The sequence below is a fragment of the Bactrocera oleae genome, chromosome 3 (assembly GCF_042242935.1).
Source record: "Bactrocera oleae isolate idBacOlea1 chromosome 3, idBacOlea1, whole genome shotgun sequence".
NCBI lineage: Eukaryota > Metazoa > Arthropoda > Insecta > Diptera > Tephritidae > Bactrocera > Bactrocera oleae.
The window spans coordinates 31641779-31668179 of record NC_091537.1 but is presented as its reverse complement, the minus strand read 5'-3'; the positions used below and the strand labels follow the sequence as shown (position 1 = coordinate 31668179).

General features: G+C 34.3%; 1 protein-coding gene across 1 annotated transcript in view; it reads left to right on the top strand.

Moving 5' to 3' along the window:
• The first annotated feature begins 263 nt into the window (after positions 1-263).
• Positions 264-26401, top strand: part of LOC106622489 (protein phosphatase 1 regulatory subunit 14B) — a 37961-nt gene continuing 11823 nt past the window's right edge. Inside the window, exon 1 of the mRNA XM_014241681.3 lies at positions 264-1002. The gene's annotated coding sequence lies outside the window, so the exon portion shown is untranslated. The remainder of the gene's footprint in view (positions 1003-26401) is intronic.

The following is a 26401-nucleotide window of genomic DNA, read 5'->3' as shown; positions in this document are numbered from 1 at the left end:
ATTCAAATGTGTGCAACCATTCAAAGAATTTGAAAGTGAAAAGGAATGCTGAAAAGGGTAGTAGCGAGCTATTATGAACAAGAACACAAAGCGTGCCACCCGAACACGAGTGGCACGGTCCCTTCGTCTTTCCTCGTCGTCTCCTCGCCATCAATAAACCGGTTTGGGTTACAAAAGAATCTGTGTGTAAAAGTGGAGTTATCATTGGATGTATGTATCTCCAATACTATGTAATGCATTCAGCACTCAGCGAATACGGTTGCAACAACTTTTAAGCAGCTGTGAGACATTGGACGGTGGCAAACATTAGTCTTTGAATGGTGCTCGCCAAGTTCTGCGGAAACCAGGAATTTTATTGTCAAGTGTACAAAGTTACTTAGGTTTTGTGGTGTTTTTTGGTGCGTGCAGATTTATTGTTAAAGAAGAGACAAAAGTGTATATGTATGTATGCTTAAATAAATTCATAAACATATGCCTCAAATTGAAAAATAGTCAAGTGCTAAAAATAAAGTGCGATTTTTAAAAGTGCTGATGGATGTGTTGGTTAAAAGTCAACAAAGATAAGCAAGTTTTTAAAGGCATGGAATTAAACAATTTAGTGCTTTTTAAATGCAGCATACATCATATTTAACAAAAAGTGATAACGCAACGCTATTGTGTAAATTGTTAAAGCTGTAATGGCAAAAGTTATCAAAGCGTTAAGCAAAAGTCTGTAAAAGCGTGAATGAAAATTATACTATAAGCTGGTATTAGTACAGTTTTATTAGGACAATCACTGAAAGTTTTGCATCGCTTTTAAATTCATACATACATACTTATATCGTGCATATTCAATTCAATCACAATTGCCTAAATTTTTTGTGTTTTTGTGACTTAAATAAGCCAGCAGTCACTACTCAAAACACCTTATCCACTACAGTTACAAAAGCAAGTGACATTACACTGAGAATTGTTAAAACAGTGCAGCATTTTATAGGGGAGCAGTAACCAACAATACAAGCGGTAATATTCATGTTACATATGTAGATATTCTCTTATAACGCTAAACTCTAATTCCTTAATTGCAAAACAAATTATGTAATTAATTATGTAACGACAATTTGTCGATATGTATTGCGTTTATTTGAAATAAGAATATTTCTTTTATTAATGGAACATTTAACTGACGTCGCAGTAGTCCGATTTCCAATGGATTGCGTGTTATTCGACCGATGGGCTTAAATTATTAATGCAGTGTTCACATAACAGAAAGTTTTGCATCCGAACTATGTTACTGGCTTTTTTCAAAATTTACCATGTAAAAAACTATTGTAGTCAAAAAATATATACATAGAAAATTGTAATATACCACCAACAATAAATATATGTAAAGTCTTAAGGAGGTCATCCCGTGTGACGGCCGTTTTTTAAATTTTTTTTCGGAAGTTTTCATAGTGAAATGAAAAACACAGTTTTTTGCTATATATTTTTTAAGCCTTTAGCTGTAATTTTGAATTTTTTTAAGTAAAAATATTTTGTTAAAAGCAAAATTTATCAGTCTAATGACGCCCATGTTGAAAAAGGTAGACAAACGGCGTCTATGATTCCAGCAGAATGACTAACCTAACATCAAACAAGTAAGGAAGGGCTAAGTTCGGATGTAACCGAACATAGTCAAATGGCATACTCGTTTAAAATTTCTTTATATATTTTAACCCTTCTGTTAGTAACCAACTTTACCAACGTCTTTTAGCATCCGGGTACCGGGCTACCCACGATCTGAGTATTATTATTATTTTGTTTATTTTATTAAAACAAAATTTTTCTAAAAAACCGCGGTACCCGGTTACTAACATAGGGTCAAGGTGCCTCACATACCATCACCAATCATATGGAGTAGATCAGACGAATGTTCGAAAATCCTGATATTAGTTACATGGGGGCTAGATAAAATTTTCACCTGATTTCATCCATTTTAGGCACAAAGAGACCTTGTTTTGAGTAAAACACGCTCTCTCATTTTCATTGAGATAACTCACATATTGGCCGATATATGCGGTATAAAGTCACCCGGAAGTTCAAAAATCTTATATTAGGTATATGAGGGCTATAGAAAGTATTGATCCGATTCAACCCATTTTTTGACATCAAAAACAATATATTATCGAGAGTTTCATTTATTTATTTTATTATATGATTTTCAATTATATATTTTACACATTGACCGATATTTTCGGTAAAAAGTCAACTATAGGCACTGGGGTCCACAAATTCAGTACCTAGGGCTTGAACAGTTTTGATTTCGATAATTTTTGGTCACAAGTGGCATACTTTGAACACATTATTCACGCAAAGTTTTACCATCATTGTTGCTTGATTTGCATACTGGAAAGTGAAGAATCAGATAGATTTAAAATGGTGTTATATGGGAAATGGGCGTAGTTGTAATCCGATTTCGCCGATCTTCGCACTAAAATATAGAAATATGAGAATAATGTTATGTACCGAATTTGGTTGAAACCGGTTAAGCAGATCCCAAGATATGGGGTTTTACTTAAAAGTGAGCGGTGCCACGCCCACTGTCTCATTTGGAACGCGGTTCCTATAAAGTCATTTTATACCATCCCAAAGATAAAATTTAATGTCTCTGACGTGTTTAGTGATCAAGGGATAGACAGTCACCCGGATTTCAACTCGTCTCTTCATTCTGATCATTTATATATACAATATATAACCTTATATCTAACTCGATTAGTACAAACAACCGTTAGATGAACAAATCTATTATACTCTGTACGAACATGTTGTGAGAGTATAAAAAAAAATAACATGTTAATCTGTAGGTATATGGCTACTGCCGAAACTAGGATCTTCTACATATCTTGAAGATTAAATTTTTAAATGCTTTTAAACATTAAAGCCCAAAATTTCATAATATTTTGCAACAAATTTTTTATGAAAAAAAAACGCTTCAATATTTTTAAAATATGCTAGTTCGAGCGATAGCCACACGTGTAATGAATCCACCATTAAAATATTAAAGCAATCGATAAACCGTTTTTGAGAAATCGTGGTCGCCAGTTTACAAAATGTATTTTCCAGAAAAACACGTTTGAAAAAAAAAACACGGCCACAGCCGTTACCGAGTAAAAACATTTTCAACAAGTAAGGAAGGGCTAAGTTCGGATGTAACCGAACATTTTATACTCTCGCAAAGTCAAATAGTATACTCGTTTGAGATTTCTTTGTGGATTGACTGATATTTTCGGTAGAAGGTCAAGTATAGGCACTGGGGTCCACATATTTAGTACTTAGGGGCTTAAACAGTTTTGGTTCGATTTAGACAATTTTTGGCCACAAGGTGGCATACTTTAATCGCATTATTCACGCAACGTTTTATCCCGATACAGTCATTGTTGCCAGATTTGCATAGTGGAAAGTGAAAGAATCAGATGGAATTTAAAATGGTGTTATATGTAGGCGTGGTTGTAGTCCGATTTCGCCCATTTTCGCACTATGACATAGAAACATGAAAAGAACGTTATGCACCGAATTTGGTTGAAATCGGTTGAGCAGATCTCAAGATATGGGTTTTCACCTAAAAGTGGGCGGTGCCACGCCCACTGACTAATTTTGAACGCGGTTCCTATAAAGTCATCTTATACCATCTGCAAAGACAAAATTTAATGTCTCTGGCGTGTTTAGTGCTTGATTTATCGCGCTTTTAGTAGTTTTTAACAGTACCGTTATATGGGGAGTGGGCGGAGTTGCCACCCGATTTCAACTATTTTCACACCGTCAATAGAAGTGCTAAAAACATTTGCTTCTAGTGAATTTTGTTATTATAGCATTAGCGGTTTAGGAGATATGCACATTAAACCTATTAGAGGCGGGACCACGCCCACTTTTTAAAAAAGAATTTTAACTGCAGATGCCCCTCTCTAATGTGATCCTGTGTACCAAATAACAGTCTTGTATCTTATTGCGGAGCTTAGTTATGGCAAGTTATTTGTTTAATGGCGTTTTGTGGGCGTGGCAGTGGTCCGATTACGCCCATCTGCAATACCAACCGTCTCACGGTACCAAGAAACATGTCTACCAAGTTTCATAAAGATATCTCAATTTTTACTCAAGTTAGAGCTTGCACGGACGGACGGACGGACAGACAGTCACCCGGATTTCAACTCGTCTCTTCATCCTGATAAGTTATATATATATAACCCTATATCTAACTCGATTAGTTTTAGGTGATACAAACAACCGTTAGGTGAACAAAACTATTATACTCTGTAGCAACAGGTTGCGAGAGTATAAAAATACAACTCTTCTTCATTTTGAATAATGTAATTAACATAAATTGTTTGAAAGTAGCTAAGGCGTATAGTTGGTTTTTAACTAACGTTGCAAAGGCTACGCAATAGAAGAAATATGGGTAAGTCTTGTATCTGATCTGAGTAGGAGAAACTGAAACAAAGGACGTCTGAAACCTTATCACCTAAAAAATGTCAAAGCCCAAATATTGTAAATTCGAAAAATTTAGTTTTGTATGTATAATTGATCAGGATGACGAGACGAGTTGAATTCTAAGTTACTTGAGTAAAAATGAAGATATCTTAATGAAACACGTGTTCCTTGGCAAAAAAGTGAGGATCAGTTCGTAGATCGGCGTAGTCGGACCCACAAAACGCCATTAATCGGAAACCTATAAAATGCCATAACTAAGCACTAAATTCAGATATTAAAATGTATTTAGGTAGAGGGGATTGCAATGCAATTTTCTTGTCAACGAAAAGTTTTGAAAAAATGGGCGTGGCCCCGTCCTTTAATAGATTTAATGCACATATCTCCTAAACCACTGAAGTTATAATAACCAAATTCGCTTACGACAAATTCTATAAGAACCCTTGCCGACAGTGTGAAAATAGATGAAATCGGTTATAATCCATACCATATAACGGTTTTGTTAAAAACTGCGAGATGGCTTTATAGGAGCCGGTCTCAAAGTTGGATGATGGGCGTGGCATCGCTCACATTTAGGTGAAATAACATATCACAGGACCAACTCGATCGATTTCAACCAAATTCGGTATGTAATATTTTTCTGACATTCCTTCAATACAGTGCAAAAAAAGTCCAAATCTGACGAAACCCCAGCCTACTTTAGATATAACACAATTTTAAATTACATCTGATTCCTTTACTTTCCAGTATACAAATCAAGAGCCAATCAATGTAACCGGATAAAACTTTGCAAAAATAGTGTCCTTTAGGTATTTCATCTTACGCCCAAAAATTGTCGAAATCGGACCATAACTTTACAAGAATCCAGACGCTAAATATGTGGACCCCAGTGCGTATGACTGACTTTTTGCTAAAAATATCGGCCAATCTGAGAGATATATTAATGTGTATTTGATATAAATATACCCTTGTGTCAAAAACGGTTGGAATCCGATTGATACTTCTCTTAGGTCCATATACCTAATAAAAAGATTTTCGAACTTCCAGTTGACTTTATACCACATATATCGGCCAATGTGCTAGTTATTTTAATGCAACTGAGAGAGCGTGTTTTTCTAGTAATTTAGGGTATATTTGTGCCTAAAATGGATAGAAACTTGCCCCATATAACTGATATTCAGGATGTATAGTAATATAACAAAGTGAGTCTATGACCCTCAAAATAGGTTAATATGATACTATTATTATAATTTAATTTGTCACCATTTCGGCAAACAATGAAGTTGAATCCTTTCGCTATATCTTTTAATATTGCCAATACCTGAAAGTATTTAGCCGGCTTCGTTTCTCGCAAGTTGCAGAGTATGAAATGTGCGGTTACACCCGAACTTGGCCTCTCCTTACTTGTTTATCTTTTGATTTTCCACATTGCCTCTTTTCTCTTATTATAGCTTACTAACAAGTTTGCTACCATACTATCGCTTTTTAGTTTTAGAAGAACTTTTATATCTCTGCAGTTTTTTTTTTTTTTACCTGTTGACTATTATTATTTTTATATTCTCGCAACTTGTTGCTACAGAGTATAATAGTTTTGTTCACCTAACGGTTGTTTGTATCACCTAAAACTAATCGAGTTAGAGATAGAGTTATATATATATAAATGATCAGGATGAAGAGACGAGTTGAAATCCGGGTAACTGTCTGTCCGTCCGTCCGTCCGTGCAAGCTGTAACTTGAGTACACATATTTCTCGGTACCGTAAGACGGTTGGTATTGTAGATGGGCGTAATCGGACCACTGCCACGCCCACAAAACGTCATTAATCAAAAACAAATAAATTGCCATAACTAAGCTCCACAACAAGATACAAGCCTCTTATTTGGGATACAAGATCACATAAGGGAGGGGCATCAGTAGTTAAAAAAATTTTTAAGTGGGCGTGGTCCCGCCCCTTAATGTGTTTAATATGCATATCTCCTATACCACTGAAGCTATAAAAACAAAATTCACTGGGAACAAATATTCTTAGCATCTCTATCGACGGTGTGAAAATGGGTGAAATCGGGAGACAACCCCGCCCACTCTCCATATAACGGTACTGTTAAAAACTACTAAAAGCGCGATAAATCAAGCACTAAACAAGACAGACACATTAAATTTTATCTTTGGGATGGTATAACATGATTTGATAAGAACCGCGTTCAAAATTAGATAGTGGGCGTGGCACCGCCCACTTTTAGGTGAAAGCCCATATCTTGGGATCTATTTAAGCGTTTTCAACCAAATTCGGTACATAATATTCCTCTCATATTTTTATGTTACGCTTAAAATGTTCGGTTACATCCGAAACTAGCTCTTCCTTACTTGTTTTTATTTTATTTTAGTTTTCAACCTTTTTGTGCACATCCAACGAAACATAACGAAGTGAATGATTTGTTAACATTAAATTCACACATACAGCCACCTTCAAAATAATTTATTTATGATACAAGCGGAGAAGTTTGTGTGTAAGTTCACATAGCTTTGTGAAAGTCTTTATAGATCCAGATATGTGAGTAAAACTTTGCGTATTCATATATTTTCTGGTAATAGAAATTGTGTGCTTCTGGTCGGGAGGTTCGAGAAAAATTAGTATATTATATTTGCATGTATACATATTGGGGTGAGTCAAAATAAAAGATTATTTGTTTTTCGCTTGGTACTCTGAAAAATATCCTCTTAGACACCTCTAAGAAAGTCTTTACAAGTATGAGCTCTTAATAGTAACGGGAAGGTCCCCGGTTTTACAATTTTTTATTTTTTTCTTATCATCAGATATAAAAATTCAAATCTCGCTTTCAACTACTTCCAAATATCCCGTTTCATAGATTTTGTAGGAAATTGAATGCTCTACATAAAAGTCCCCTACGAGTTTTTCGTAAACCTAACCGTTATTAGATATTAACGGTTAAAGTTTGATTGTTCTAATGCAAACATTTTTTTCTTATGAATTTTAAAACTCAATAAAAAAAAATCATTATAAATCGGAGAGCTCATAGTTTTGTACGAAACTTACTGCTCTAGAAATAAGGTTATAATTTGTAAAACAACGAAAAAAATGTATATACATATACCATATATGATATTAATTGATGTTTGACGATGAATATCTCGTAAACGCTTACCTTAATCGAAAATTTTGTTAAGCAGTAAACTTTCTACAAAATTATAAGTTCTCCGATTTCTACTGATTTTTTTCATTGAGTTATAAAATTCATAAGAAAAAATTGTTTGCATAAAAATAATCCAACTTTAACCGCTACACAACTTTAATTAGCTACAAAATTTATGAAACATATTTTTTTTTTACCCACCCTAATACATATATTTATGTATTCGTACTTACATAATGCATAATGCACACTAATTGGTATAAATACCTAAACAGTTTACTAAGAAACAAAGGAAGTTAACCTGAAGCCATTGTCTTACACGTATCTAATTATTCGAAAGTAGTAAAGATATACAAACCTACTACACATATCGTTTTTGTTGTTGAGGCGGAGTGGGAAGAGAAGTGACAAGTACATCTTAGTGTCAGCAACTCGTTTAAATTTTGTTGATTTTTAATAATTTTTTACTCTTATGTCACCTTTCATAATCAAAAAAATGTACTTCACCTGGAAGTTCGAAAATCTTTATACTAGGTATATGGGATCAAAGATTTATTATATATACATATATATCGTCAGAATAATATTGTGCACCGAATTTGGTTAAAATTGTTTGGGTGGGTCCGGAGATGTTATTGCTCCTGTAAAACTCTCTTGTATCCTCCTGGGTGTAAAATTTACTACCTCTGGCGCTTTAAGTTTTTGATTTATCGCTCTTTTAGTAGTTTTTAACAAAACCGTTATATGGGGAGTGGACGCGGTTATAGTTCGATTTCATCCAGTTTCCTACTTTCGGTAGTGGTTTTTATAGGATTCGCTCTAAGCGAATTTGGTTGTTGTAAAATTTAGTGGTTTAGGAGATATCTACATTAAATCAATTTTTTCTAATTTTTTAGCCCAAAGGTGCCCCATCCACGAACACGTCCTCACATTTTTGCTAAAGAACAGTGTACCGAGTTTCATTAATATATCTCAATTTTTATTCAAGTTATCGCTTGCACGGACGAACAGACAGTCACTCGGAATTTAACTTATCTTGTCATCCTGTTCACATATATATATATATATAGCTATATATAACTCCATATCTATCTCGATTAGTTTAAGGTGATACAAACATCTGTTAGGTGACCAAAACTATTATACTCTGTAGCAACATGTTGCAGGAGTATAAAAAGCATTTTATTCGGCTGTACCGAAGCTATAACAGCCTTCACAGGTGCATTTCTTGAAACATAAAAGGGTATAACAAAGATCTTAATTTTAATCGATCAGATGTATGCTATAGATTATACCGTTGCCTTGGACAATAATTATGCCAAATTTCGTGAAGATATTGCGAAGATATCTGTCAAATAAAAAAGTTTTCTAGAACTCGATTTTGATCGGTTTGTTTGTATGGCAGCTATATGCTATAGATGTCCTATTTGAACCATTTGTTGGCTGATTATAGTGTTGCCTTGGAGAATAATACATGCCAAAAACCCCGAAGGTATCTTGTCAAATAAAAATAAATTTCCATACAGGGACTGAATTTACATCGTTCAGTTTGTATGCCATATTGCTATAGTGATCCGATATCGATGAATCATTTGCTACGACGCCCACTTTTTTTTGTAATTTTTTTTCTTAAAGTTTTTTACGAAAAGTATACAAGTATGCTCATCAGGAGAAAGGACTTTTCGCGTTTGACTATCCTACCTCAATATCTGCAATCAGCATAGCAGTTTTCTAGCAAACAGTACAGGGCATACAAGTATGGAGGATCTTCTGTGATTTAATCCAATATTGCTGAGGACAAGTCTTTCTATCTAGTGTTGGGTGAGAAGATTATAACCACGCCCATCCCCCATATAAAGGTTATATTGAAAACTATTTAAAGTGCGATAACTCACTAGAGAAGCATTAAATTTCGCAGCTAAGATGGTTTGGATAGATTGATTTGGAATCGGTGTAAAAATTTGACATAGGGTGTGGCACGGCCTATCTTTAAGTGAAATTCTATATCACAGTTACTATCCAACCAAATTTGATGCAAACATTATCCTTATCTTCTTATATTACACTGTGAAAATGAACGAAATCAGACTACAACCACGCCTACTATCCATTTATCGCATTTGTAAATTCCATATGATTTATTTACTTATCAGCATATAAATCAAGTACAAATGAAATTATCAAAATAAAAAGTTGCACAAAAGTGGCTGCCGAAATCGGACTAGAATTGTGCAAGCCCTCAGATACCGAATATGTGTAAGTATATATTTTCGCGGCGTTGATCCTGGCAAATAAAAAAGTATAAAATGTTCGATAACACCCGAACTTTCAATGATTGCAATTGTGTTCAACTTCAAATTAATATACTTGTATGCGTATACATATGTATGTATAGTCTAGAAATTTTTATTATCTAAATTTTTTATAGTGTAATATACACTTATCTGAATCTATTGGGCGACACATAGTTTAAAGCCTTAAATATAGTTTCCAGACTATAGAAGTTTTAAAAATTATAAAAAAATAACATAATGCTCATTTGTTACAAACATCTACTGCTTCCATGTTTTATAACTAGAATTGGTATGCGATCATTCTTCCTCATTTCTTAGCCTGATTTAGTTTCCGTTATGACGTTAGTTACAGTGAAATCAAATAAAATATAAGTATATTTACATAGATAAATGATAGTTTACTTGTTTAGAAAGTAGTGGTAGTTCACTTGTGTGTGTGTTTTATTATTATTAAGACTTAATCATGCATACATACATTTTATGCAAAGCCGAGCTTATGAAAATCTGTCCAGCAATAAATTGTGATGTGTTTCAAATACTGTATATGTCTATATTATGTATATATTTTAATAAATATGTGCGAAATTTCATAGTACAGTAAAATATTTTCAAGTTACTCATTTAATTAATTACTAAGTAACGAAAGGGATAAAAATGCAGACTCACACCCCGGATAATAACAAAGATTTATAGTTAGTACATTTTAAAGCTGTTAAGGGTTGAAGTCCCACTTTATTAATTTTTCTCGTTTCAGCATAAATAAAAATTTCCTCAAACCGCATTGCTATATAACCGAATCCACTCATTTTCACAGGGTTGGTAGGGATGTCAAAAATATTTGCCCTGAGCGAAGTTGGTTATTATAACTTCAATGGTTTAGGGGATATGTACTTTAAACTTATTAGAAGGCGGGGTCACGCCCGCTTTTTAAACATTTTTTAAACCATAGATGCCCATCCCTTATGCAATTTGTTGTACTAAATAACAGTGTTGTCTCTTGTTGTGCAGCTTAGTTATGGAATTTATAAGTTTTCAATTAATGACGCTTTTTGTGCGTGACCATGGTCCGATTCCTCTCATCTGCAATACCAACCCTCCTTGGGTAGCAAGGAACATGTGTACCCGGTTTCATCAATATATCTAGCAAAGCGGAAAATCTTTATATTTACATATATGTACAATATTTTAAGCTTCTGTTATCACATAAGTATAACCAAGTCATAACCAAAATTAAAATTTTTTTCAATATGAGTAGTTTCTATTTTTCATCAGTTTTTCCTTCTCCTTTAAACTTATGACAAGTGTCGTAGGTTTCGATATTTTGCATTTTAGGTGATTACTTGCACATTGCAGAAAAGTAGGTGGAAAGCAGCACAACAGTATACAGAATATGAATTAAATCAAAGAGTACATAATTTTCATATTTATTTATTCTTAGTGCGTTAGTGAATTTAACGCAGAGGAAACAATTAAATAAATATATAAATATTTTGGGACTATATTTTATTAGGAACACCCAAACTCGCTGATAACATTACACTCCATATTACGTAAGCCAAAACGGTGTTAAAAAGTCAAATTAACTGTTATGAGTCAAATAATTTTATATAAACATATGTCATTAGAGTGTGGCTGTAAAACGAAGTATTTGTTAATAAGATATTTAAAAGTGCCATAAATATTAGTATATTTCTTAGAATGCGAAAGTACAATTTTAAATATCTTTCCCCCAATTTAATTTATTGAAACTACCAATTCCGAAGACTAGTCCAAATAGTTGTTTAACGTCTTGAATATTTATTTTCATCTCTACAAACTAGCGCCATCTATGTGTGAGGCACGGTAGTTTTAAGTCAGTGTGGTAGGTGTTCCTTCGCCTTTGTTCCTTGCAAGTTGCAAGAGAATGAAATGTTCGGTTACACCCGAACTTAGCCCTTCCTTACTTGTTTATCGTCAAAACATTGGGTTTTATTTCCTAATAATCCTTAGAGGTCAACTAAATGTGCCTTTTTCCAACCAATCGAATTCTTTTTACCACTCGCTAAGATTAACTTTTATTGCAAATACTGATGAATTTTTGCATACCAAAACCTTTTGCCCTCTAACCAAACTACCAAAAACAAATGAAATTACCAATTTTGGTCCGATCGGATCAAACGGCAACGCTGCCTCGGAGGGTATTAGGTAATACATTGATAACGTTCGGCACGTTAAAGCGATTGAGCTTGGAATATCCGTTTAAAAAGTTTATTTTTCAGTGGTAAAATATAGTAAAAAATATGCATTTTCATTTCATGGTGATATTAATCCGAAAAAACAAATAGTATCCCACTTTTCTAATTCGTCGCATTACATATCAAGTTATCGATTACAATTGTTAAAACACGAGCCTTGAGACATGTCTTGAAACACTTTTGGTTTGATATGTACATATTTGGATATTAAAAAAATAAATTAAGTCAAGCATACTTTTTTTGATAGAATCGATAGGAGCAAAATACCGGCCGACCGAATATGATAACACGACAAGATACTTTAAAAAAAAATGTCTGGATATATTTCGCTTAAATTGCATTTTATGCTTTCTATTTCCTTCTACATATATTGCGAAGTTGCATTTCAGACTTTTCTGATTAGTTCATAGTTAAACTTTACTTAGTTTACAAAAATCAAATAATTCGGCTATATTATTTAGGAAATAATTATTAGTATTGGAAAGTGAAGTTCACGCAAGGCTAGTAATTTGCGCCAATGATGTTACATTTACAACAACATATGTAATTCTTGACATAAAAGTAGCACACGAAGCAATAATATGCTGTTTGCATGCCATAGCGTGTAGAGTTAAATATTACATTATACACAGTTGAAAAAATGTGTAGCTAAATATGAAACGAAATTCTACACTCGAAAGCTACGAAAGAGTCGGTATCAAAATTGGATAATGGGTATGACACCACCCACCTTCTTGCGAAATCTGCCTGTATCTCTATAACTATTCGATCTCATCAAATGTGGTACATAACTTTACTTTGACGTTCGTATGTTAACTTGTGAAAATGGCTGAAATCAAAAAAAAACTACCACGTCACGTCCCATATATCACAAGTTCAAATTCCATATGTTCACTTATAAATATAGAATATATTATACAAATAAAGTACCAATGAAGGTAGGGAAATAAAACTTTGAACAAAGACTAAAGGTTTTTAAGCCCCCAGCTACCGAATGTGTGGAGCACAGTGCATATAACTAATGTTTTACTCAAAATATATCTCTAAAATATATATTCGAAATTCGAAAAGATTCTTTTTTGTTTTCAACATTGTGCTTTTGTGCTAAAAAAGTGTAAAATCGTAAAAAACTTCCCGTATACTTAATATAAAAACGCCGTCTAGTTAAACGAATCAGAAACAATTTGAGAAACAAATACATTTTGAGTATGTAGTAATAGGATGGAAATCACTATACTTCGCATATTGAGAAGGAGAAGTTCTGGGGTGATTGAGTTAACCTTTTTATACTCTTGCAACATGTTGCTACAGAGTATAATAGTTTTGTTCACCTAACGGTTGTTTGTATCACCTAAAACTAATCGAGTTAGATAAAGGGTTATATATTATATATAAAAATGATCAGGATGAAGAGACGAGTTGAAACCCGGGTGACTGTCTGTCCGTTCGTCCGTGCAAGTTGTAACTTGAGTAAAAATTTAGATATCTTTATGAAACCACCGTAGGACAAATGGTATTGCAAATGGACGTAATCGGACCACTACCACGCCCACAAAACGCCATTAATCAAAACCAAATAAATCGCCATAACTATGCTCCACAATAAGATACAAGAGTGTTATTTGGTATATAGGATCAATTTAAGGAGGGGCATCTGCAGTTTGAAAAACTAAAGAAAAGTGAGCGTGGTCCCACCCCTTAAAAGGTTTAATGTGCATACCTCCTAACCCGCTCAAACTATAAAAACAAAATTCACTGATTACGAACGCTTTTAGCACCTCTATCGACAGTGTGAAATCGGGTGAGAACCCCGCCCACTCTCCATATAACGGTACTGTTAAAAACTACTTGTAAAAGTGCGATAAATCAAGCGCTAAACACGCCAATGACATTAAATTGTATCTCTGGGATGCTATAAGATGACTTTATAGGAACGGCGTTCAAAATTACACAGTGGACACCGCCCATTTTTTAGGTGAAAACCCATATCTTAGGATCTGCTTAACCGATTTCAACCAAATTCGGTATATGACATTCTTCTCATATTTGTATGTTATAGTGCGAAAATGGGTGAAGTCAAATTACAACTAAGCCTATTTCCCATACTTGTATAACACCATTTTAAATTCCATCTGATTCTCTCGCTTTCTACTATGCAAATCAAGTAACAATTGTCTAAATCGAACCAAAACTGTTCAAGTCTCGAGGTACTGAATATGTGGACCCCAGATCCTATAGTTGACTTTTTACGGAAAATATCGGTCAATGTGTAAGATATATAATTGAAATTCATATAATAAAATAAATAAATGGGCCTTGACCCTTGCAAGTTGCGAGAGTATAAAATGTTCACCCTACCTACACCCGAACTTAGAACTTACTTACTTGTTCGTTATACAATAAGTATACAGCATGTTTCTATATTCTATATATTGTATATTAGGTATATGGGAGCTAGGGATAGTATTGAGACGATTTTATCCATTTTTGGCATTACGACACATCATTACACACAATTATACACTTAGAAAGCGATTCTCTATGAATTTGATTAAGATAACTCCCATATTGACTGATATATGTCCAATATAAAGTCGACTGGGAGTTCGAAAATCTTTATACAAATATTAGGAATATAAGGGCCAAGGGAAGTATAGACCCGATTGGGACAGGCAGGCATACTATTATCAGGGAAATATCTCTCCGAGATTAAATAAGATATTTCAAAGATTGACCGATATTTTCGGTTATAGTCCGTGGTTTATGTCAGATGGGCGGTGTCATTTTCCAATTTTGTCACGGGCTCTTATGAAGCTATATTTCGTGCCAAAAAGGATATGAAACTTAATTCTTTTGACGTATTTACTTAATGAGTAAGTTTTCAACATAGTTCCGATTTCACGCATTTTCACATTTCTTGTTTGGTTTGGCATAGTTTCGGGTTTTGGGAGCTAGGGCCCCCTTTCAAATTTCAAAAACCCACAGGTGCACATCACTTCTGCTATCCCTTGTACCGAACTAGTTTTATATCTTAATTTGAAGCTTGGTTATAGCGCTTCATAGGTTTTCTCTTAATGGAATTTTGTAGGCGTGGCAATGGTCGTCCTTTCAATTTGACAAAAAACACGTATGTGTTTCATGACGATGTCTTATTTTTTACTCCAGATACAGCTTGCATTGACGGACGGACGTACATACAATCACCCGGATTTCCACTCGTCTCGTCATCCTGGTAATCCCAAAGCCTATATCTATCTCGATAAGTTTTATGTGATATAAACAACCGTTAAGTCAACCAAATTATTATACTCTGTAGCAACATCTTGCGAGAGTGAAAAAATTTAATATACTATAATATTAAAATTGGCTGAAATAAGAAGTGTTATGTGAAAATTGCGGCTATTATTTGGATAATTTTTTACCTTATTTTATTTTATTCATTTTTCATTAATAATTTCTAACAATTATATATAGAATCTCTGAATGTTTGGTTCAAATATATTAGATATTCTTTACCCTTTGACAATAAAAAAACGGTCGCAATCTATATTTTAAATTTAATTGTAGACTATACTTGTTAGACATTCTAAAGACGAATGTCTAATCAGTTAATCAGTGCTTTATAATATTATTGTAATACATTGTATACCCCATACGCCTCGCCAATCGAGTCCTAAATATGGAAAAACATCTGGCAAACACTTTTACTTGTTGCCAGTTACCATTTTGGCAAAAAATTGTTAAAGTTCATTTTCACAAGCTTCTCTTGAAGGGAATTTTTCACCAGCAAAATTATTCACCATAGACAAAAGCAGGTATTTAGTTTATTTTGTTTTATTTTATTATAATGTGTGTTCGTTTTGACAAAAATTATTATTTCAATTAAGGAATGATATCATTAATTATGAAACTTTCACATCACGACTGATATGTATAAGTATTTTATCTTCAAAAATTAAAAATTTTGCGAACCGTTGCATCCGTGAGAGTAGTCCTCTTTTAAATTTGTAAATAGTTTTGTACCATATTACAAGTAAGGGGTAAGAATTTATATTATTGATTATATTATTAAGGGGTACTATAGTATCAATACTATAATTGTAAGCATTTTTGTTTTTCATATATTCAAAATACTCATGATTTCATTAAGAGATATGTTTAAAACATTATGATCAAGACTGTAAATGTATTATGTCAAGAAAAAACGGTAACTTTGGCTGCACCGAAACTTACATATCTTACCCTACACAGGTGTATTTCTTATAGTATAAAAAGGCATAAAGGCAGTCCGTGTTTATGGTAGTTATATTGGTCCGATCTGAACATTATGTTCGGATATCTATACTAAATATAGTTTATCAAATCAAAAAGTTTTCCATACAAGAACTTGATTTTAATCGGTCAGTTTATATGACAGCTACATATATACTATAGTAGTCCGATTCGAACAATATGTTTGGAGATTGTAGCGTTGCCGTGGACAATAGTTTATGTCAAATTTCATGAAGTTATCTGTTCACATAAAAAAGTTTTTTATACAAGAACTTGATTTAGATCAGTCATTTTGTATGGCATTTCTTTTTGCCCCGATACAAAGATTCTTGCTCAAGTTATTTTGTTTCGCATCGGTTCAATCATCATCTTATGTTTTTCTCTTATATTGTTAATAACAACCGCTATTTTACTTCCCATCGAATTTCTCATATAAATATTAGGTCAAGTAAAAAGTTCGTTATGTTATAAGTCAAATATACGCCGTTTTGTTCATAAACTTGTTGCCAACGAGTTGCCAACTCCATTGTACCCCTCTCGTAGAAGGCTGCGTCCCTATTGGCAAAAAACTCGGAGTAACAATTTTCACAAGCCTCTCTTGAGGCCAACTTCTCACTATTAAGCGCGTTCGCCATGGACAGGAAAAGATGGTAATAATTTGGTGCCAGGTCCGGACTATAAAATGGGTGCATTAGGACCTCCCATCCGAGCTGCCGGAGCTTCTGGCGCGTCACCAAAGACGTGTGTGGCCTGGCGTTGTCCTGATGGAACTCAATTCGGCCTCTGTTGATTAAAGATGGCCTCTTCTGGATGAGTGCTGCCTTCAAGCGGTCCAGTTGTTGGGAGTAGAGGGCCGAATTGAGCGTTTGGCCAATCCCACCAAACACACAGCAAAACCTTCCTGGCCGTCAATCCGGTCTTGGCCACCATCTGGGCCGCTTCCCCGAGCTTTGATCACGACCGTTTGCGCTCGATGTTGTCGTAAATGACCCATTTTTCATCGCCAGTAACAATCCGCTTCAGAAACGGGTCGATTTTGTTGTGATTCGCAGATGGAAATTCGGTCCATCATGTTTTTTTGCGTTAGTTCGTGTGGCACCCAAACATCGAGCTTCTTTTTCAGTCCAAGGTTATGCAAATGGTTCCAAACTTTTTTCTGGCTTATCTTTAATTCCTCAGAAATTAAATAAGTGCTCACGTGACGGTCTGTTTCCACTATTTCCATGATTTTATCGCAATTTTCGCCGACGGGAAGCCCGACGCGGGACGCATCTTTGGCATCGAAATTACCGGAACGAAACCTAGCAAACCATTTTTGTGCTACACGTTCGTTTACAGTATCGGGCCCATAAACTAAATTAATTTTTTCAGACGCTTTGACTGCTTGATCGAAGAAAAATTGTAAAATATAGCGAATTTTCTCTTTGTTGGTGTACATCTTTGCCGAGCGCTCACAACGTACTGAGTCAATCAATCGAAAAACTGTCAAAGACAAACTTTTAGCGCGAATGAACACGTTTTCCGTTATAGCCGTATAGTATGACATGATACGACACGTAACACTAGTACTATGGACAATAACGCCATCTCTTAGATAAAAACCGAACGAACTTTTTACTTGACCTAATATATAATATAAAAAATTGTTACGTGCATAGATAGGAAATACAAATACCATAAGCAAACAAAAACAAAATATTCACACAATTACTGTGCGAAGCAAAATCTTACGTAACAAAAACTATACTTTGTAATTCACATAATAAATAAAAACATGAGAAAACGCCAAGTATAACGATTTACCATTGTGACCTTTACTAGTTTTTTTATTATTTAATACACAATTATTATGCTAATGGATGGCGGAACGTGCGAATTTTATATGCTGACGGGTGACGAAACGCCTATTATAAAAGGATAGCTTTTATATTATACATACATACCTTTATATCATAGTTGATTTTTTAATCTAGTTGGAGCTTTTTTTACAGATAATCTGTTGAAATTTGTGTCCAAAATCTGTACCTAACTCACAACGTAAATTATGAAAGTGTGCATGCAAGCAAACATAAATAAGTAGGAAAGGGCTTAGTTCGGGTGTAACCGAACATTTTATACATACATATGTGATATGAACTCAACAAAGAGGCTAAATTTAACATTATATATTAGGTACATAAGGAGAAAAAAAACCAATTAAACGGAAATCATTTAGAAAGAGCTTAAAAGACGGTCTAGACCAATTTCCCTAAACCACATTATGTTTATGAAAACTTTGAACATAAACGGCCCAACGCCTTTTGGAAAGTAAGAAATCATATTATCGGGTGTATTTGGGCTAGGAGAAGGTCTGGAAGGATTGCGTTAACTTGTGACATTACTTAAGTATATTCGGTACTATGTTTCCATGCCATTTTATAAAGAGAAGAGCATAAAGTCTGCTATAATAATGAAAATCAGCATATGTAGTATATGGTATGGTGGCTGGCGTAATTCGTTGACCAATTTTATCCATTTACGACCCGTTTCTGAAGCGGATTGTGACTGGCGATGAAAAATGGGTCACTTATGACAACATCGAGCGCAAACGGTCGTGGTCAAAGCTCGGGAAAGCGGCCCAGATGGTGGCCAAGACCTGATTGACGGCCAGGAAGGTTTTGCTGTGTGTTTGGTGGGATGGGCAAGGAATCATCTACTGCGAGCTGCTCCCCTATGGCCAAACGCTCAATTCGGCCCTCTACTGCCAACAACTGGACCGCTTGAAGGCAGCACTCATCCAGAAGAGGCCATCTTTGATCAACAGAGGCCGAATTGTGTTCCATCAGGACAACGCCAGGCCACACACGTCTTTGGTGGCTCGCCAGAAGCTCCTGGAGCTCGGATGGGAGGTTCTAATGCACCCACCTTATAGTCCGGACCTGGCACCAAGTGATTACCATTTTTTCCTGTCCATGGCGAACGCTAATATGGTATAATGGTGAGAAGTTTGCCTCAAGAGAGGCCTGTGAAAATTGGCTCTCCGAATTTTTTGGCAATAGGGACGCAGTCTTCTACGAGAGGGGTATAATGAAGTTGGCATCTCGTTGGCAACAAGTTTACGAACAAAACGGCGCATATTTGACTTAAGTCGGACAAATGTACACAAAGTTATCATCTTTTGAAAAATCAATAAAAAAAACCGAACGAACTTTTTACTTTACCTAATATATAATATATGGTATGTCTATATCTAATCATGGTTTACAAGGAGAAACTTTTTATTATCTCCATCATACAGTAATGCGCATTTTTAACGATTAAATATAAGTTGTGAATTTCGTTTTTTGTCAGAAAGGCTCGATTGAAGGTAACCAAGTGGACTTGTGTATTCAAGTCAAAGTTTTTTTTTGAGGTATGGGTTCTAAAGAGATATTCAGCCTTATTGTAAACTTCGTGTGAATAAATCAATCACATGTATTTTTATTTTCATAGGAACGAAAAATTGTTTTAGTTTCGATTATGCTATTGTGAACTTCGACAAACTGTCAAATATGTTTTTGTTTTGATTTAGAGGCATTGAAAAATATTTTGTGAACTTATAAAGCCAATTAAGCGACTGTTTGTATAATAGTTTTGTTCACCTAACGGTTTTTATATAACCTAAAAATAATAGAGTTAGATATAGGGTTATGTATATATAAATGATCAGAATGACGAGACGATCAGAATTTTTCATTTGACGAGGCATCTTCACGAAATTAGGCATAAGTTATTGTCTAAGCCAAAAATGTAATATCCCCAGAAATTGTTCAAATCAGATCACTATATGATATAGTTGCTGTACAAACTGAACGATCGTAATCAAATACTTGAATTCGAAACGTTTTTATTTAACGTAATATCTTAACGAAATTTGGCGTGGGTGGGGTTATTGTCTAAGGCAATAATGCAATTTCCGAAGAAATTGTTCAGATCAGATCACTATATCATATAGCTGCTTTAAAAATTGAACGAGCGGAAGCAAGTTCTGTGAAGGGCATAATAGTTCCGGTCCAACCGAAGTTAACGTTTTTTCTTGTTTTTTTTTTTTACTGAAAGGCTAAGCGATTTGGGATATTGGTGGTGTTAACTTCCCGAAGACGTCAATTTTTTTCACGTCAGATGGAAATTAAAATGGTGTTATATAGGAAATCAGCGTGTTTGTATTCCGATTTCGAAGAAGAATAATATGTACCGAATTTGGTTGAAATCGGTTAAGTCCCAAGCTATGGGTCTTATTTGGAACGCAGTTCCTATAAAGTCATCTCATACTATCCCAGAGATAAAATTTAATGTCTCTGGCGTGTTTAGAGATTGATTTATCGCGCTTTTAGTAGTTTTGAACATTACCGGTATGCAGTGTATTTTTTTATTATAGTTTTACATTCCACATCCGTAGATACTATCGGGTGTTGCAATTTTCTCTCTACATGTATAAGTATTAACAATAATTTAAATTTAAAGGTAACTGGAATGTACAGATGTCATGACATCCCTAAGGATGAATTTATTAATAATTTAAAAATATACATGGATACTAATTCTAAGATTAAAAATCATATATTAGTTGGAGACTTCAATATAAATTTAAATGATATAGACTATCACTCAGATCTACTACTATCAAGTGTTTTAGATATGAATTATGTACCTTATAGTGAGGATGGATCATGTATAGATAATATGTTCGTTAAAACAAATATTCCCAACGTAAAATCAATTACATATAAACAAATGATCACTGATCATTATATTTTGTTTTTGTCATTAAATACGCATAAATTATTACATCATAAAGAACCTAAGAGTTATCTGAGTTATAAAATGCTGAAGAAAAATAGTAAAAATGTACTTTGGGAAGACATTAAATATACAGGATCCAAATATTGCTACTAATAGTCTCATAGCTAAAATACAAAATTTGATAAAAAATGCTCATGTAAAACCAAAACACAACAATCGTAAATTTAAACAGCGTAAAAATTGGATTACGATTGGCATTATGAAGTCATGTCGTACTAAAGAGAAGTTATATAATAAATGAAAAAAAAATAAAGATAATATAGAACTAAAAACAAATACAATACTTACTGTAAAAAACTGGACAAAGTTATAAAAATTACTAAGTGTAATTATGAGAGTAATTCGATAAATAGTAAATCTAATTGTAGTAAAGACTTATGGAATTATGTAAATCATAAATTAGGTAAAAATGTAAAGGCATCTAAAGATATAGACTACTTAATCGAACATGATGTGAAGATCACTAACTCTGTGGAAATTGCTAATACTTTTGTAAATTTTTTTAGTAATGTGGGTATAGATTTAGCTGCTAAAATAAAAAAACAGATAACAGTACGGTTTATAATATAGAAAATAATACTAAATCAATTTTCTTTAAGCCAACTGATGAACAAGAAATTGAAAAAGTAATCAGAAACCTAAAAGACAAAGCTGGAGAGTTGATGGAATTAACACTAAAGTTTTAAAAATAATAAGTAAATTTATTAGTAAACCATTGGAATTTATCTTTAATAACTGTATGACTATAGGAATATGGCCAAATGGATTAAAATGTGCAGAAATCCTACCAATCCATAAATCAGGAGACAAATATAAAAAGAAGGTACAAACAAATAGGTAACATAAAACACTAATTTCACAAAAAAAACACAAATATGGTTAGTCTCAATTGATTTCATAATTTAAAGTAAGTACCTTTAATTTAAAAATAATTTTAATTTGTTAACTGAACAATTACGAGACCAATTTGATGTGCGATTTAACCAAAGCTCAGATTTGAAAATGAACATGTCGTAATGCTTCTAGTTCTATTTTTTAAAGTATCTTTAGATTTTCAGCGAAAACCGGTTTGCAAATAAGAAGATTGGACAATTTAGAGGCAATTTGTATACATTTTGACTAAAAATTGTAAGATGAATTTTTTGATTTTTGGCCTATGGGCCATGCAGTGATAAGGTGATTTATTTGATTTGACAATTTTATTAAAATTTCCTCTTTTCCGTTTACATTTTTATGCTCTTACAACATGTTGCTACAGAGTTTAATAGTTTTGTTCACCTAATAGTTGTTTGTATGACCTAAAAATAATTGAATAAGATATAGGATTATATATAAATGATCTGGATGATTAGACGAGCTGAAATCCGAGTGTCTGTGCAAGCGATAACTTGAGTAAAAATAAAAATATCTTAATGAAACTTGGTACACGTGTACCATGGCAAAAAAGTGAGGACGTAGATGGGAGAAACCGGATCACTGCCACGCACACAAAAAGCCATTAGTCGAAAAGCTATTAAATGCCATAACTAAGCCGCAAATTAAGATATAAACCCGTTACTTGTCACAGGGGATTGCAGTAGCCAGGGGCAGCTATGGGCCTCGCCCTCTATTAGGTTTAATGTCCTTAACCACCAAAGCTCCAAAAACCAAATTCGCTAAAAAAATAAATCTATAACTAAATGTGAAAGAGACATACAATTTTACACCCGAGATAGCACGATAGGGCTATATAGGAGTCGATGTCAATTTTGGACGATGGACGTGGCACTGCCCACATTTAGGTGAAACTCATGTCTCCGAACCTTCTAGACCGATTTCAAACAATTTCGGTAGGTAATATTATCCTGAATTTCTAAATTCCAATGCGAAAATCAGACAAAAACCACGCCTACTTCTCATATAACACAATTTAAAATTGCATCTGATTCTTTCACTTTCCAGTATTCAAATTAAGAAGTAATCAATATATCCTGTTCAGATATTGTTACATTAACTTTTTCTTCATTTATTATTTTTTTTTATTTCTGCCATATTTAGAGTTAAAGCTTTAAAAATTCCTACCTTTGACATCTTAATGGTTTCTTTTGTTTATAGTTTGTTTCTTTGTGCATACGTGCTGTTTTGTATATGTATAAATTGTGTAATTGTTTTAAATATTTGTGAATTTGTTGTGAACTGTTAATTATTATTTTCTATCAAATCGTTTACTTTATTCGTTAATTTCCAAATTGCGCCAAGTTTATTAATACCTCTCTATTGTTGTAATAAAGTTTCTGTTATTAGCATCTCAAAAGTTATACTAGAAGCTATCGGTCAATATGTGAGTTATTTCAATGAAAATGAGAGATAGTGTTTTTCTAATAACAGTCTATCTTTGGGCGAAAACTTGACTTAGCCCCTATATAACTAATATCAGAATTTTCGAACATCCGGCTGACATTTCCCCATATGTGTACATAGATTAGTGATGGTATGTGAGATACTTTAATGAAACCCAGGGAGCATTTAATTAGTATGTGGCCCGTTAATAGTATGTGGTATTGGCAAAAATAGATAAAATCGAGTCAATAGTACCCCCAAATATCCTATACTACATATAAGGACTTTCGATTTTCTAACAAGTTTTATGCCGAATATGTCGTCCAGTGTGTGAGTTATATATTCAAAAAAATTTCTTGAAAATATGTTCTCATGTATACCTGAGCAATATTCAAATTAATACAATCAGACCGCTTTTTCTTTGTCCCCCAATATTGCTTATGTAATGATTTCCGAATTTTCTTAAAATTTATGTGGCTTAGCGCTGAATTAGAATGGAATTGGTATATACCTTAGTGTAAACCTCATAACCTAATATAATGAATTCCGATCCTCTGGATGACGTTTTCCACATCAACTCACTATACATATTGCTTATCTGCGTCTGCAGGTAGCGAATATAAAAAACGATCTGATTTACAATAATAGACTTAAGCAAGGTCAAGCCCAGTTGTTCTCACATGTATGATTATATAAACATATTGAAGGACAAAAGGAAATGAGGAATTAGAATAACGAGTAATGGAATGATAGGTATGCAAATTAATGTGACCAGATAGCAATTGGTATTAAATAATTACAATAATTTCTCACCACAGAGGGTGGTATACATGTGTACGTATAAATTTAGTTGTATTATATATAAGTGAGAATTAAGAGTGATGCTACAAATTATTGGCAGTTCCATCGAGATTTCGGTAAAGCGAGCCAAGAGCCACGTCATTAACTTCAGTATTTCGGTGTTATATACGCCACTGCGCTTGTTGTTGTACAGTAGTGAGATATTCGTCACTCCATCGTTTCCAAAATATCTGTTGTATGTAGGTAACCTTCTGCCAGCGATCTAAACAATTGTAGTTTAGATACGTGGGGTTAGGCTCAGGAATAGTGATAAGAGGGCCACCAAAACGAAAATGTCTGGGCGTCAGGACATCAAGATCTTCTGGAATTTTTGAAAGTGGCACAAGAGATTTTGAATTAACTACTGCTAAGATTTCACATACGAAGGTACTTAATTCTTCAAAATCAAGAAGCGATGAACCAACAGAGCGATAAGAAGTACCTTTTTGCCATTACATTACAGCTGTGTCCCACAGAGTGGTGATTGAAGAGGTATAAAACGCCAATCTATTATATTATTGAGGCAGTAAGCGTGAACCTGGTTGCGGTGACTCCCACTAAGAAATAGCTCACGTAAGCCCTTCAACTCGTTCTTAGCGCCAACAAAGTTTGTAGCGTTGTCTGACCAAATGCAACTTGGTATGCCACGAGTGGCTATAAAGCTCGTAAGTGCAACAAGAAAAGAACCTATTGATAGATCTTTCACCAGTTCCATTCATTCCGTCTTTGTAGCGAAGAAAATGAAAACGCTTACGTAGCATTTTTGAGATGCTTTCTTACGAGTATCGGGTTTGAAGTAAAATGGTCTACAGTAGTCTACGCCCGTGACCATAAAGGGCCGCGATGCGTGAATGCGTTCTTTAGACAAATCAGCCATGATGTGCTCGACCAGTCGGGGTTTTGATCTGCAGCATATGATACATTTACTAGAACACGCGCAATAGTTTTTCCTCCCCATTAAGGCCAAAATTGCACACGAATTGAGCCAAGTAGATACTGAGGACCTGTGTGGTGATACTTTCGATGAAAGTTAGTTATTATTGACCACGTTAATGGATGATCCTTTGGTAAAATCATTGTATGGCGAGACTCAAAGCCCAGTGTTGAATTCTTAAACGATCCCCAACTCGTATGACTCCAACTCCAAAGTCTAAAAATGGAGATAACGAAGCGATTTTACTTAGTGAACAAAGTTCTTCTTATTCAAAGCAACGATATCTGGCCCCAACTGCGCTCTTTGGACTAGGCATATGAACAATTGAGTCCCACGATGAATATCTGCAGTTGTGAGCTGTAACTTCTTCGATTTCATAAATTTGTACATGTATCCAAAGATACGCTGCATTGTTCCGACGAGAATGATATGTCGGGACTATCAAATAAAATATGCAAGACCTTTTGACGAGTTTCTGGTAGACAGATGTGAGAGGCGCATGGTTGCGGCCAGGAAGATTCAACGTTTCACAAATTGAGGACCATGCATTCAAAGCTTTGACCTTAGGAACATCTTTGGTGTATCACCCTTGGATAGAATGTCAGCTGGATTAATGGACATTGACGACACTGCATGCCTTGTGTTAGTTGTTGTATGGTGGAAATTCGATTGGCAACAAATACGTTGGACTTTGAGGGTTTAGTATTCTCGAATCTGCGTCTAGCAGCTAAATATGAATCACTAAGTGAATCCAAGCTACGCTTAATGAGCAAGTGAACTGAATACTCGCCGAATGATAAATGTATATAAATATTTTTGAAATGTTCCCCACATTCGAGGTCTTTCTTCGATCACGTACTAATTTGTCTAACTGTGTATCTAGGTCAATTCCACTTGATTATCTTTGGCTTACAATAAATGCTGATAGTTAAGGGCTTTGTTGCCAACCACAAGATAACACTCATTCCAATCGAGTTTTTAAAAAAAGTTGGCACCTAACTTTATGTGTCCCACACAAATGCGATCAAAGAAAAGTCCTGCTCCGATGGACATATCGATGCGTTGTAGTATGTTATAAGCAGGGTCAGCTAGTTA